This window comes from Peromyscus maniculatus, chromosome 17 (assembly GCF_049852395.1).
Source record: "Peromyscus maniculatus bairdii isolate BWxNUB_F1_BW_parent chromosome 17, HU_Pman_BW_mat_3.1, whole genome shotgun sequence".
NCBI classification, from domain to species: domain Eukaryota; kingdom Metazoa; phylum Chordata; class Mammalia; order Rodentia; family Cricetidae; genus Peromyscus; species Peromyscus maniculatus.
Genome location: NC_134868.1, coordinates 25,729,361 through 25,742,887, shown reverse-complemented (window position 1 = coordinate 25,742,887; position 13,527 = coordinate 25,729,361).

Below are 13,527 nucleotides of genomic sequence, written 5' to 3'. Positions count from 1 at the left end.
TTTTCCTGAGACAGGGTTTCTCTGTGTAGCTTTGCGCCTTTCCTGGAGCTCACTTGGTAGCCCAGACTGGCCTCGAACTCACAGAGATCCGCCTGGCTCTGCCTCCCAAGTGCTGGGATTAAAGGCGTGCGCCACCACCGCCCGGCCCAGGTTAAGTTTTAAGAGTCAGTGCGACACGCATCAGAAAACGCCGAGCTTTCATAACTAATAAGTCATCTCTGTGTCTTGATTGGAGCTGGTTGGTGGCCCAAAGGAGAAGCCTGCTACAGGAAGAAGCTTCAGTTTTGTGTTCACACATAAGATAGGCCCTTATGGCCCTGATGCCTATGTGTTGTGACTGAAGGGCAGGCTAAGGGGAGGGGTCAGTGGCATGGAGCACTGTCATACTCTTTTCCTTGGATGCCTCGTTCCACTGACCAGTCATCAACTCTCCCCCTCGGGGTAAACTGTAGAACAGCAGGGTAGGTATCTACTCATCGTGCAAACCAGAAACGGTAAGTTCCACCTGTCCTTGGAACACCTTGGGGTGGTGGTGGTGGTGGGGGAATGTCCTTTCCCTCCACTCCAGACTGCTGCACGCCACCCGTGCTTTACACACACACACACACACACACACACTTCTTCCTTCCTTCCTTCCTTCCTTCCTTCCTTCCTTCCTTCCTTCCTTCCTTCCTTCCTCCCTTCCTCCCTTCCTCCCTTCCTCCCTTCCTCCCTTCCTTCCTTTCTTCCTCCCTCCCTTCCTTCCTTTCTTCCTTCCTTCCTTCTTCCCTTCCTTCCTTCCTCCCTTCCTTCCTTTCTTCCTCCCTTCTTTCCTTCCTTCCTCTCTTCCTTCCTCCCTTTCTTCCTTCCTTCCTTCCTTCCTTCCTTCCTTCCTTCCTTCCTTCCTTCCTTCCTTCCTCCTTTCCTCCCTCCCTCCCTCCCTTCCTTCCTTCCTTCCTTCCTCCTTTCCTCCCTCCCTCCCTCCCTCCCTCCCTCCCTCCCTCCCTTCCTTCCTTCCTTCCTTCCTTCCTTCCTTCCTTCCTTCCTTCCTTCCTCCTTTCCTTCCTTCCTTCCTTCCTTCCTTCCTTCCTTCCTTCCTTCCTTTCTTTCTTTCTTTCTTTCTTGAGATAGAATCTCATGTATGAGGATGACCATGAACTTCATCTTCTTGCCCCTATCTCCAGATACTGGGGTTCCAGGCATGCACTACTGCACCTGACTATCAGACATGCTAGGCAAGAACTTTGCCAAGTGGACTATGTCCCCAGCCCTAAGGTGGACTCTTCCTGAGAGTGGAGCTGGTCACTAGAATGGTAGGTTTTCATTTTAAATTTTATTCCATAGGCTGGGAATAAGTGGTAAGTGCCTGCTTAACGTGCACAAAGTCATGGGTTCAATCCTAATCGCCGGAGGCAGGGAAATATCAAATTTTATTTCAACTTCTCTTTCCTATAGTTTCTTGTCTTTTTTAGATCTTGAATGCATGCTAATTTTCTTGTTCCTTTGGACTTGGATTTTATGAATGAACAAATCACCTCCTTGGGATTTTAAAGAGCCCTTTCAGTTCACACAATAGCTCAGAGCAGACCATCTGTACCTCCGTCCAACTCTTTATGTACCCAGCCAGCATCAGGGGGCTCAGAATTGCTGGTGCTGCTGTTTCTAGCAGGTGAATTTTAATTTTAGGCATAAGTGCTTTTTAAGTAGTAGAGACCCGCTCTGCGATTCCAGACTAGGTTGTGGAATTAGTTCACCGTGATCCAGCTTCTCTCCATCCATCATAAAGCCTCCTAATGAGATTAGATCTAAGCATCCCATTTGCCCATTAGTTATGCTTCCTCGGTCTGTCCAGATAGACGGTGATGACGAACCTGAACTGATTATTTTATCAGGATGAGGTCAGCTCGTTGAGGAAGGTTGTGGCTGAGACCCAGAAAATATCATAATTCACTGAAGATAAGGTCAATGTCATGGACTAAATCACAAACTCTATGGGTAGAACAACCCTCCCATATACACTGATGTCTGTTTCCAGCAGGTTCTTACTCAGTTCTTCTGAACAATGCATGCTCTATTTGAAGGGCTTGCTGCCGTGATCTCAGACAATGATAGCCATTCACTGCTCAACCCAGCAGCTGCTTTCTCCTGGCTACTAAAATTCCTTAATTGGAATCACCCCATCGTTGACCTAAGCCATCCGTTACAAGGAGCTTCAGACATACTTCTGATAACTCTGGAGGAGGGTGGCACTGTCTCTCCCCTCTTAAGCTCCTTCTCCATTCCAGAAAGCTCTGCTTGACACTCAGAAAGGATATTTCATGTCTCCTCTCACTTACAATGAACAGATTTGCATTTGGTAATAAAGCCTGGGACCCCTGGACCTGGGACCCCATGCCAGTCAGTAGTCTTATCCTCTACTGTTGGGAGTGTAAGTTAATACAGCATGGCAGGAGAGCCTATGTGTCAGGAGCTCTGGCCAAAATTACTAAAGACTATTAAAGAGTTACCACCTTATGTTAACTATTAGCATTCAATAAATTATCGATATTGTAGGTTATTTGTTCAAATAAGTGTATGCCTAGAAATCGATCTTAAAGAATCGTGGCTATGTCAAGTGATTTGATGACAAAGATGCTCACTGTTTATGAGTGAAAAGCTGGAACCACTTGTTTGCATTATAACAAAAGGGCAGTTAAATTAACTTATACGTTATGAATACATTTTGGTGACACACCACACAAATGAACTGATTTAACGCGGTGGTGGAAAAGTGATTTAAGATACAGTTGTTAGCCAGGGTTGGAAATATAAAGACAAAGCCAAAACTTAGGCCAAACATCAGCCAAGCTGTTTTCCACCCCTGGACCAAAGGGACATGGGGGGAGGGATGGGGCACTAAATTTCTAACAAGAGAAGGTCGTGCGAAGATTTCGGGGGAATGGCCAACTGCCAAAAGACAGAGTCAGTTGGGGGGAACCCAAGGACCTCACAGATAAGAGTTGAGGGGAAATAAATGCCCCCACCCCCCATCCCTCAGTGCTGGTCTCTGAGCTAACCACGCTCATAAAGTGGCATGGACCCTATGAGTGGTGGTCATCCTGGTCAGAGGGCAGCTGAGGAGGGTGAAGGTGAGTGGTTGGTGAGATTGGGGGTTAGGGCATGAGGTTTTTTGTGTGTCTCCCATAACAACTTCCCACAAATGCTGAGGCTCAAAGCACAAACATTTACTCCTCCCTAATTCCTAAGGCCCTAAGTTAAGGTATTGGCAGGTCTTGCTCTGTTTTATAGTCCTCCCCTTGCTCCTGGCGGCTTCTAGCAAGCTGTGGCATTTCTTGGGCTTGTATATATGTCCTATGGTTCAAATGCGTCATCCCCAAAACAATCCTTAATACAACATTGTTACAAGGTGGGTGCGTGCAGGTGCCCTTGGAGGCTAGAATCATCAGCTCACCCAGAGCTGAAGCTGCAGGTAGTTGTGAGTTGTCTGTCAGTGGTGGCAGGAATTGAACTTGTGTCCTCCGCAGGAGCAGGGAGTACTCTTTGCTGCTCAGCCGTCTCTCCAGCCCCGTGATGTGAACCTTTGGGAAAGGTGATGAGCCATGGCACTCTGTCCTCGCAAATGAACTAATGAAGACTATTGAAGAGCTTGGGGCTGGGGTTTGAATCTCTGGCTCTCTCTTGCCATTTTCTTCCTCCTTCCACCATGGGATGGTGCAGCAAGAAGGCCCTCACCCAACGTGCCCTCAGTCCTGACCTCTCACCTCTAAAACCTCCGGCCAGGTAGATTTCTGGCTATTGTAGGTCATGTAGTCTGGCGGGGAGGTAGGTTCTCAATGTCAAGTGGACTGAGAAAACCTGGTCTTCCCACCTCTCTTCCACGCTTCTCTCTCTTTTGTACTCCTCCTCACTCCTTTTTTAAAAAATTATTTGTTTTGTGTGTCTGAGTGTTTGTTTGCATGTATGTCTGCACACCACATGTGTGCCTGGTACCCATGGAGATCAGAAGTGGGTGTTGTGTCCCCTGGAACTAAAGTCGTGGACGGTTGTGAGCTGCCGTGTGGGGAACCGAACCCACATCCCCCCTGCAAGAACAAGGGCTCCTAACCACTGAGCTCACTTTCTCCTAATGCCCCTGGGTTTGAGGACCAGACCAGCAATCTAAGATTTCTCATCTTACATCAGCAAAGGCCCTTCTTCCAAATAAGCACACTGTCCCAGAGGTGGGATAGACATCTTCTTCTGGTGAGCATGATCAAATACAGGCAAGCAACTGACGTCTGGCACAGCCATAAGATGTTCATGCAAACACAGACCCAGAAGGGTAACAGAACAAGAAACAGTGAGCGTGTTCTTATTCCTTTCTTCTACAGGAAAATTACACACCCAGATATGTCCACAGTGCTGCTGCTGCTCTCCGATAAGACCAGTTTTTTTTTTTTTTTTTTTTTTTTTAGTTTTTGTTTGTAGTTTCCACATTTCAAAGGGGCTGGTCATTTAAAAAATATTTTGAAGAAAAAAAAAGTGCAATTATGATGCTATATTAGTTTGTTTTATTTATTTATTTATTTATTTAGTTAGTTAGTTAGTTTTTTTTTTTTTTGAGACAGGGTTTTTTCTGTGTAGTTTTGGTGCCTGTCCTGGATCTCGCTCTGTAGACCAGGCTGGCCTTGAACTCACAGAGATCCACCTGGCTCTGCCTCCCGAGTGCTGGGATTAAAGGCGTGTGCCACCACTGCTCCCCGGTACTGTATTAGTTTTGTAGTGTGAAAAAGTAAAAACTAAACCAGATGTGGTGGATTGCACCTATCATCCTAGCGTTTGGAGGGAAGGCTGAGGTCGGAGGACCTAGAGTTCCAGGCCAGCCTGGGATGCATAACAAGATGTTAGGGAGATGGCTTGCTTGGTAAAATACTAGACGTGCTAATGTGAGGTCCAGAGTTCACATCTCCAGCACCCAGAAAAAAAACCTAGTGCAGTGACATTGGCCTGTAAGCCCAGCTCTGGGGAGGTGTTGACAGGAGGACCCGGGGATTTAGTGGCCAACCAGTCTAGTGAACGAGTGGACTCCAGGTTCACTGAGAGACCCTGTCCCCCCAAAGTAAAGTGGAGAGGCATTGAGGAAGACACTCTGGTTTCTATATGCATGCATATGCTTAAACACTTGTACACACATGTGCACAGACACACATACACACCACATTTGCACACACACACAAATAAAAAATTTTAAAAAGAAAGGGAAAAGCAAACAACAGAAGAGAAAGAAAGAATAAAAGTAAAAGTAAGAGTAAATTTAAAAGCCTGATAATATCTAGCGCTATGATCCATGTTGAAAAAAAAAAGAATTTGCTCACATATATAGATAAAAAGTGAACATACAGTCTTTGAGTGTGGTCAAATTATAAAATTTTGTATGTTATCATTTGACTCAGGCTCCCTTCCTGATGATGTGAAGGGAAGCAGACATTTATGCTTCCTTTTGAAAGAACGATTTGACTGTGTTCTGTGGAGCCATCAACCACCAGCTTTTGTGCCTCTCCAATAAAGAAAAAGGCTTCGTCTTGGCTTTGACAGAACTGATTTAACTGTATTTGTTGTCTTGAGCCAAAAAGTGAGGACTTGAGAATGCCGTGACTACGGGTATCCAGATGCTTTGACACACACTTGGCCTTCAGCCACACCGGAGGGGCGAGCTTTCTCCATACTAACGTGTGCATCCTGCAGAGTTGGCTCTGATGCTGGGCGGACCCTGGGGTCGGGTGGAAGTCCTTAGGTGCTCCTGGCAGAGTTCGACCTCAGTAGGTAGCCTGACCGTCAGACAGCTTCTAATGAGATGAGATCTGCTCCATGTGGCATCACTTCAAAATTTGTCACAATCTCTCCAGGTTGCCAACTGCTGTGCGGAGGGCCTAGACTTATCAGAAGTGTGTGCCTTTCCTTTCTCTAACCTTCAAGATTGGTGAGGGAAGTTATTCTAAGTGCGATTATTTTGAAGATCAAGAGACACAGCTGAAGTGTGACCCTAATTAGTTTGAACAACAACAATCTGGCATCAGAGATTGAGGGCAGAAGCTGAAAGATCAGAGAAGCAGAGCAGCAGCTGCTAGAAACTTCTTACCTCTACGAATCCTCAGACCAAATGGGGACCGAGAGCCTGTCTCCACCATTATATTCCTGTCTTACCTCCCTAGCACTGAGATTGAAGGCTTGAGCCACCCAAGTGCTGGGATCAAAGGCATGATCATCCCAAGTGCTGGGATTAAAGGTGTGAGCAACCACTGTCTGGTCTCTATGGTTAACTGGCGGCTAGCTCTGCCCTCTGATCTCCAGGGAAGCTTTATTTGTCAGAACACAAAATATCATACATTTCCCCCTTTCTGTCTAAACAAAAGCGAAGGTTTTAATGAACATAGAAAAACTATATACAATAAATAGAATAACTATATACAAATATATACAGGAAATAATTACATTAACAACTTCTAGTCCATTTGCATTTGACAAATTCAGAGAAAATACTCCATTGTCTATCCTGTCTTGGTGAGTCCAAAGTGTTGTATACCTAATTTACTGTCTATCCTAATTTGCATTACCAACCCAAAACTAAATCTCTCAACCTCATACACTTTACATCTCTTTTGTGAGTTTCTTTTCTGAATTTGTTAACAAGGAAAACTACATAACTATCTAGTCTTCAACTCCACCAGAGATCTGAGGATATAATATTACCTTAATAAACAGGAAGTGTGGAACAAAAAACTTCCCAAAATAAGAAATGACAGAAACTGCAGGCTGCCTGGACAGTCATCCAAGGTTCCCCTGCAACACTGGGGCATCCATGTTTGGCCTACAGGTCTCGATTATCTGACAGACTTTTCTGTGAAGCAGGATATTCTGAAGGACTGTCCCACCTTGTCAAAGTTCTGCAGTCACTTTCTTTTCCATCCTGCTTGTCCAATTTGGACAGCATATTGTCAGCAGTCGAGGCAAGGGCACTTTGTTGCCCAGTGGCTAATTTTTGCCACATTGAAAATAAACTCCATATGAGGTTTCTTCAATGCCCATCATCTTCTCTGAAGTAGACTGGTGCTGCCAGGAGGAGTTATGTCTCATTGTCATAAAAAAAAAACTTACATTAAAACATCTTAAATGTCATATTTTATAGATCTCTGAAGTGTTTGAGGACCACCTGTCTAAAATAATCTCTGTTTGACCTTGGAAACATACCTAACATGACACAAGTTTGATGGTAATAGGTGACTAACTACTGGCCTGCATTTATTTATTATCCTAAATAGTAATAATAACTTTCAAGGGCTAGAAATTTACATTACATTGTTAAATGAGCTGTATAGTTGCAATGCCTTGAACAAGAGTAGAAACATGAACAGTATGTTCTAACCAAAATACCCTTAGATTTGTATCAATACACAAAAATCCATTATCAATGTAAATATTTAAAATGAGTAGTTGCTTTTTTTTCCGTTTAAAAGTAGATTCGATAATCTATGACTTTCTTTTTAGAACAAGTGTAGCGGTAACGCCCACGTTACCGATAACCGTTCACCATGTCTGAGCGAAGGGCTGCGGATTAAAAAATAGAGACAAGAGACAGCGAGTCATTCGTACGTTTGGATGTCGAATGCCATTTATTGAAAGAGGGAAGAAACCTTAAATACGTACAGGCTTACAGCACAAATGGAGGAACCCCCGGAGGGCAGAAGTTCGCTGTCAATGGTCTACATTCCAGACTCAATGTTCTACATTCTAGCATCTAAGTAGTTAACGCCCAAAATACAGGATACACAACAAGGAACTTCCCTTAAGCATTCAGAAGGGTGGATACCGGCAGGGAATCCGAATAGGGAGGACATCTGATCAAGGTCAAGCAAGCAAGGCCGCAGCCACTCCCAGTCGGGGGCCAGGGCCCATGGGGCCCACAGGTCCCCCCTTTTTATTAAATGAGCTTCTGATTTAGGTTGCGTGGGACCAGCAGACCACCTTACCCGTCATAGAGACACTTGCCCAGGCCACACAAGTGCTCTGTCTTAGGTTGGTGGCAGCCGCCCAAGCATTACCCGTCTCTGAATACTCATTATCATACAGACTCAACCATGTGAGCTGTAGAGTGACTGCTGCCAAAGATCTCAAAGTGGCACTGGGCTTGCAATCTGTGTGACACAGAAAAGACCAACAGAAGTCCGAACCCACCCATAGCCAGGAGGCTAAAGGCAATTGAACCACTCCCTTCTAAAACGAGCCTTGCTGTAAATAGGAGTCCTTGTAAGGTGGTATCCCATAAGCAAATGGAACTTGAGTTTTAATAATTTTTTACAACTTACAAAGCCAATTATAATGTATAAAAGTGGAATTAAATTTGTCATGCCCAATAAGAAGAAAGATTAACTAACTGTGGTAGCTACTTTTGCTGCCAGGGTCTCCATTGTGCTAGCTGTAGTAACCAATTATGAAATAGCAATCCCAGAAACAATAGCAGCAGTGGCAACAGCGATGTCAGAGTCTCTTCTGGAGCGTGTGAGCATCATCTGTGTCTAGCTGCCACGGTCCACTGGCATGGACACGGCTCCAGGAACACGAACCACCAAGGCCCATTTTTCTTGATCCCAGCACTACTTAGGCTGGCAGGACTGCAAGAGAACAACTGAGAAACATAAAGAAAACAGAAAACAAAAACAGCAAACAAGGAGTAGAACTAATGGCCTCAATAATGGCCACATTCAGGCTCACAAATTTTGAGGTATCTTCAAAAAGGCTAGATGAATTTCAGGAGGCAAATAAATGTTGCACAGAGCCATTCCTGAAAAGTAGGTACTACACCAGCTTGAGGGGGGTTGCAAAATGCGAAAAAGGCTTAGCTGGTATGCTACTGTTTACAACTGAAGTTCATTGACCTTCAGAGTTATCCTTAATCTCCAAGGTGTGGTACATTCTCAATGTTTTTTGAAAAAAGTTACCATACATTACCTTCTGAGGAATCCAACCACATGGCTACAGTTCCTAGGCTTAGAATAATGTTTGCCAAGGCTGGCCGTATTGGGCTCTCAATCCCCATCGGCATCAGAAGGGGAGAGTTTTTTACGAAGGCCCAATAGGTCTCTGCCATGTTGGGATTCAGCAGCAGCCACAGGGCGCACACAGCGTTCAGGAACCCAGAGAGGAATTTCATTGTCCTGTGGAAAGACACAAACAGATCCCCGGGCCCACACCAACACCGGATCAGGTCCCCTCCAAGTGCCAGTAAAAAGATCTTTTCATCACACCAGAGGATGATTTGCAACAGGAGCCCTCCAGTGCTTATCTGCAGCAGATACTCCAGCAGAATCCACCAATAAAAAATTTAAAATATATAAAACAAGGGAAAGAATAGAATGTGGAGAGGAAAGATGAGTCCCTAACTCCCCCTTTTTTACTTTAGCAATATAAGTTTTTAAGGTACGATGGCAGCGTTCTACTATAGCCTGTCCTTGAGGATTATAAGGAATACCAGTCTTATTAACAATAGAAAAATCTTGGCAGAATTTTGAAAATCCCGTACTACTGTAGGCGGGACCATTATTAGTTTTTATGTATTTTGGCACTCCCATGTAAGCAAAAGCATGAAAACAATGATTTTTTACATCCTTAACCTTTTCCCCTGAATGGACAGAAGCAAAAATTAGAGAAGAATATGTATCAATAGACACATGGACATATTGTAATTTTCTAAAGGAAGGCACGTGTGTGACGCCCATCTGCCATACATGATTAGGTAAAAGTCCTCGAGGATTGACTCCCAAATGAGGAACAGGTAAAAATTCCACACAAATAGGGCATGATTTAACTATCTGGATGGCTTGTTCCCGGGTTATGCCTGTATGATAACGGAGAGATCCAGCATTAAGATGATAACGCTGATGCAACTGAGTAGCCTTATCAAAGGCAGAACAGACTAATGTGACAGCCATACGAGTAATGGCGTCAGCCCTCTGATTACCTTCACTTAGAGGTCCAGGCAATTGAGTATGAGCTCTAATATGGCCCACATAAAGGTTATGTGAGCGAGACCATATAAGTCCTTGTACTTGCAATAAGTATTCATGAATGGAAGAAATGGATGGTATGTAGGCTGTTGTTTTCAAAGGCATAATGGCATGTGCCACATATTGACTATCGGTATAAATATTTACACTCTCATCAGAAAACATCTGTAAAGCAAGCAACAGCGCCTGTACCTCTGCCACCTGGGCAGAAGTGCCCTGGACTTTTATTCTCTTTACTATGTTACCAGAAACCACCATAGCAAAACCACGTGAAGTGCCATCAGTAAATACCACACGGGCCTGAGGAATAGGAGTCATTTGTACTATCTTGGGAAATATAACAGGATGCAATTTAAAAAATTGACACACATCATTGGAGGGGTAGTGAGTATCAAACTGACCTTGCATGGAGCATGTCAATATGGCCCAATCATTATCATTAGCTTGCAACCATGCTACTTGAGACTGGGTGTATGGGGTCACCACAATATCTGGCTCTTTACCAAAAGTTTGAACACTGATCTTGATTCCTTTAAATATAATCTGAGCGACAGCCTGTGGATAAGGAGTGATGATTTTTGCTGGAGAAGCTGGGGAATGTACCCATAAAATAGGACCTGTTTGCCAAAACACTCCAGTAGGTGAATGAGTAAAACAAAATATCAAATACAATAAGGGAGAATTAAGATCTATATACTGTACGTGAGCCTGTTCCAGGGCCTCTTGCACACGTTGTAGGGCTACACGTCCTTCAGCTGTTAATTTACGGGGAGATGAAGGGTCAGGGTCGCCCTTTAAGACATCATACAAGGGGCGAAGCTGACCTGTTGGAATTTTTAAAGTGGGCCGAAGCCATTGAATATCTCCCAGAAAGGTTTGGAAATCATTAAGTGTGCGTAGCTGATCCATGCGCAGAGTAATCTTTTGTGGGCGTATGCCCGTGCGTAACAATTCATGACCTAAATAATGATAGGGAAAAGATACCTGTACCTTTTCTGGGGCTATCTGTAAATTAGCCAAGCTAAGAACCTCTTGTAAATAAGAAAAGGCATCAAAAACAAGTTTTTTATCTTTAGCAGCCATTAATATATCATCCATATAGTGAATTATATAAACACCTGGAAAAGCTTTTCGAACTGGAGCTAGGGCCAAAGACACATAAATTTGACATATAGTAGGGCTATTGGCCATTCCTTGAGGCAATACCACCCACTGATATCTCTGATAAGGTTCCTTAAGATTTTCTGAAGGAACACTGAAAGCAAAGCGAGGACTGTCCTCGGGATGCAAAGGAATGGTGAAGAAACAATCCCTCAAGTCAACCACAATTAAGTGCCAATGCTTAGGAATTGTCACAAGGGCAGGCAAGCCAGGCTGTGTTGTTCCCATGAGAAGCATGGTTTTATTTACAGTTTTAAGATCCTGTAACAGCCTCCATTTTCTTGATTTCTTTTTAATAACAAATATAGGTGAGTTCCAAGGTGAAGTGGAAGGAATGATATGTCCAGCATCTAACTGTTCCTTAACCAATGCATACACAGCCTCCAATTTTTCCTTAGCAAGGGGCCACTGCTCCACCCATACAGGGTCATCACTCTTCCAAGTGATTTTTATCGGTTGTATTATTGAAGGCTGCTGTGCAGTGACACCTATGGAAAAGATCCTAATCCTCTAGTATCGCCAGGACCCCTAGTGACACAGTTTTTGTCTGCCACAGGGAGCGGGTCTCCTTGCAACATTTTCCCTAAGCCTTTGTCTGGGCAGTAGCCCTGACTCTTTAGCATCTGTTGTACAGGCTGTGTAGTAAGCACTGTTTTTATACCATTTAACACATCCCGTCCCCACAAGTTTACTGGAATGTCAGGTAGTACAAAGGGTTGAAAAGTTTTTGTATGACCTTCCTCATCCTTCCAATTTAAAAGTAGCTTGCTCTGTAATGGCGTCTGAGCTGTGTTGATACCTTTTGGTTAGAGGTGGAAATTTTAAGGGGCCAATTGGGATCTCAGGATTCTTGAGAAATTATAGATATACCCAGCACCAGAATCCAATAATCTTCCAATCTCAATCCCATATAATTTTATTTTTAATTTAGGCTGTTTATCATTGATAACTGTTTGTCAAAACACCTTTTCCCCTGTACTTTCAAAGCCTCCAGTTCTACATATCGGCACCATTTTGAATTTAAAATATGAAAGCAATAATAATTGAGCAATTCTATCACCAGCTTGTTTCCATGGTCCTTTTTACATATGCCAATTATAAAAGCATTAAATACAATCTCTATAGGATTTGAAGAGGTAAACTTTAGGTAATACTCTTGAGTATTTTATAAAATCTTAAAAAGAAGATTCTTTTTTATAGATCTCAAATAACACATTAGCACAAATAGCCAATTATTAACAATGTGGACCAAACAATTTACCTGTATTTTATTTACTGGAAAAATAATTTTGTAATCTTTTTATCAGTAAGAGATTATCATTTATGGGTTTATCTTAGCAACGTTATTTAATAAGCTAACAACCCAATCCATTTCAGGTGTTATATTTTTTGTAGAATTAAACCAAGAATTTCTAGAAAGCAACTTAAATTGCAGAGCCAAATTTTCAGTAATGATCAACAGACAAGAGCACAACAAATATATAGTTTAAAATTATGAATTTTGTTCTTCTAGTTTATCTACCATGAAAATCCAAACATTCATCCAAACATTTATCAAGACAATCAAAAGAACAGAACATCCTTTATTCAAACAGCATTGACTTAGCATTCAATGTCCTGACCGAAACCATTTTTCACCAGAAGTTAGGCCCATTTAAAATTTTAGCGCTAGTCCCTTTCCAGCCCCAGCTCGCTGGCTCTGCCCAGTGCTCAGGCTCTATTGCCAGCGCCTGCCTGGGCCGCACTCCATCACGGCCCTGACTCCCACCAGCGCGTACCTGTCCACCCGCTGCTTTGGGCTATCTCGTGCACGCCTTTGTCCGCCACAGCCGCTGGGCGCGCCCCGCACACACAAACACATTTAAACTTCCTACTCCCATGAAGGGACTACCTAATAACGAGTTATTCCCACCATAAGGGAAAAACAGAAAAACATTTCCCACGAAGGGATCCTAAATATTGAATTATCCCCACTCTGAGGGAAAAATAAAAAAACATTTGAACCAAAATTAAGCAAACAGACAGCAAAACTTTAAGCTCTGGGCTCTCTTGCTGTTCAGCCAGCAGCAATGAGGCCTACCTGCCGATTCTTTGTAATTCAGATGCTGCCGCTCTGCACTGGCGGGAAGAAAGAGCTCAGAGTTTCAGCTATCCTGAAAACTCTACAACTGGAAAAAGTCTTGACATCTTCCATTACCACTGGGAAGAGGCTTCTCTCTTTCCTTCATCTTTCCTCTACAGGGCCCAAATCTTTAGGCCTAGTTTCAAAAATTTTTCCCCTTTTTACCGGGAAAATACTTTTTTCTTGATTAAAATTTTTCCCCCTTTTCTTACGGGAAATTTCCTT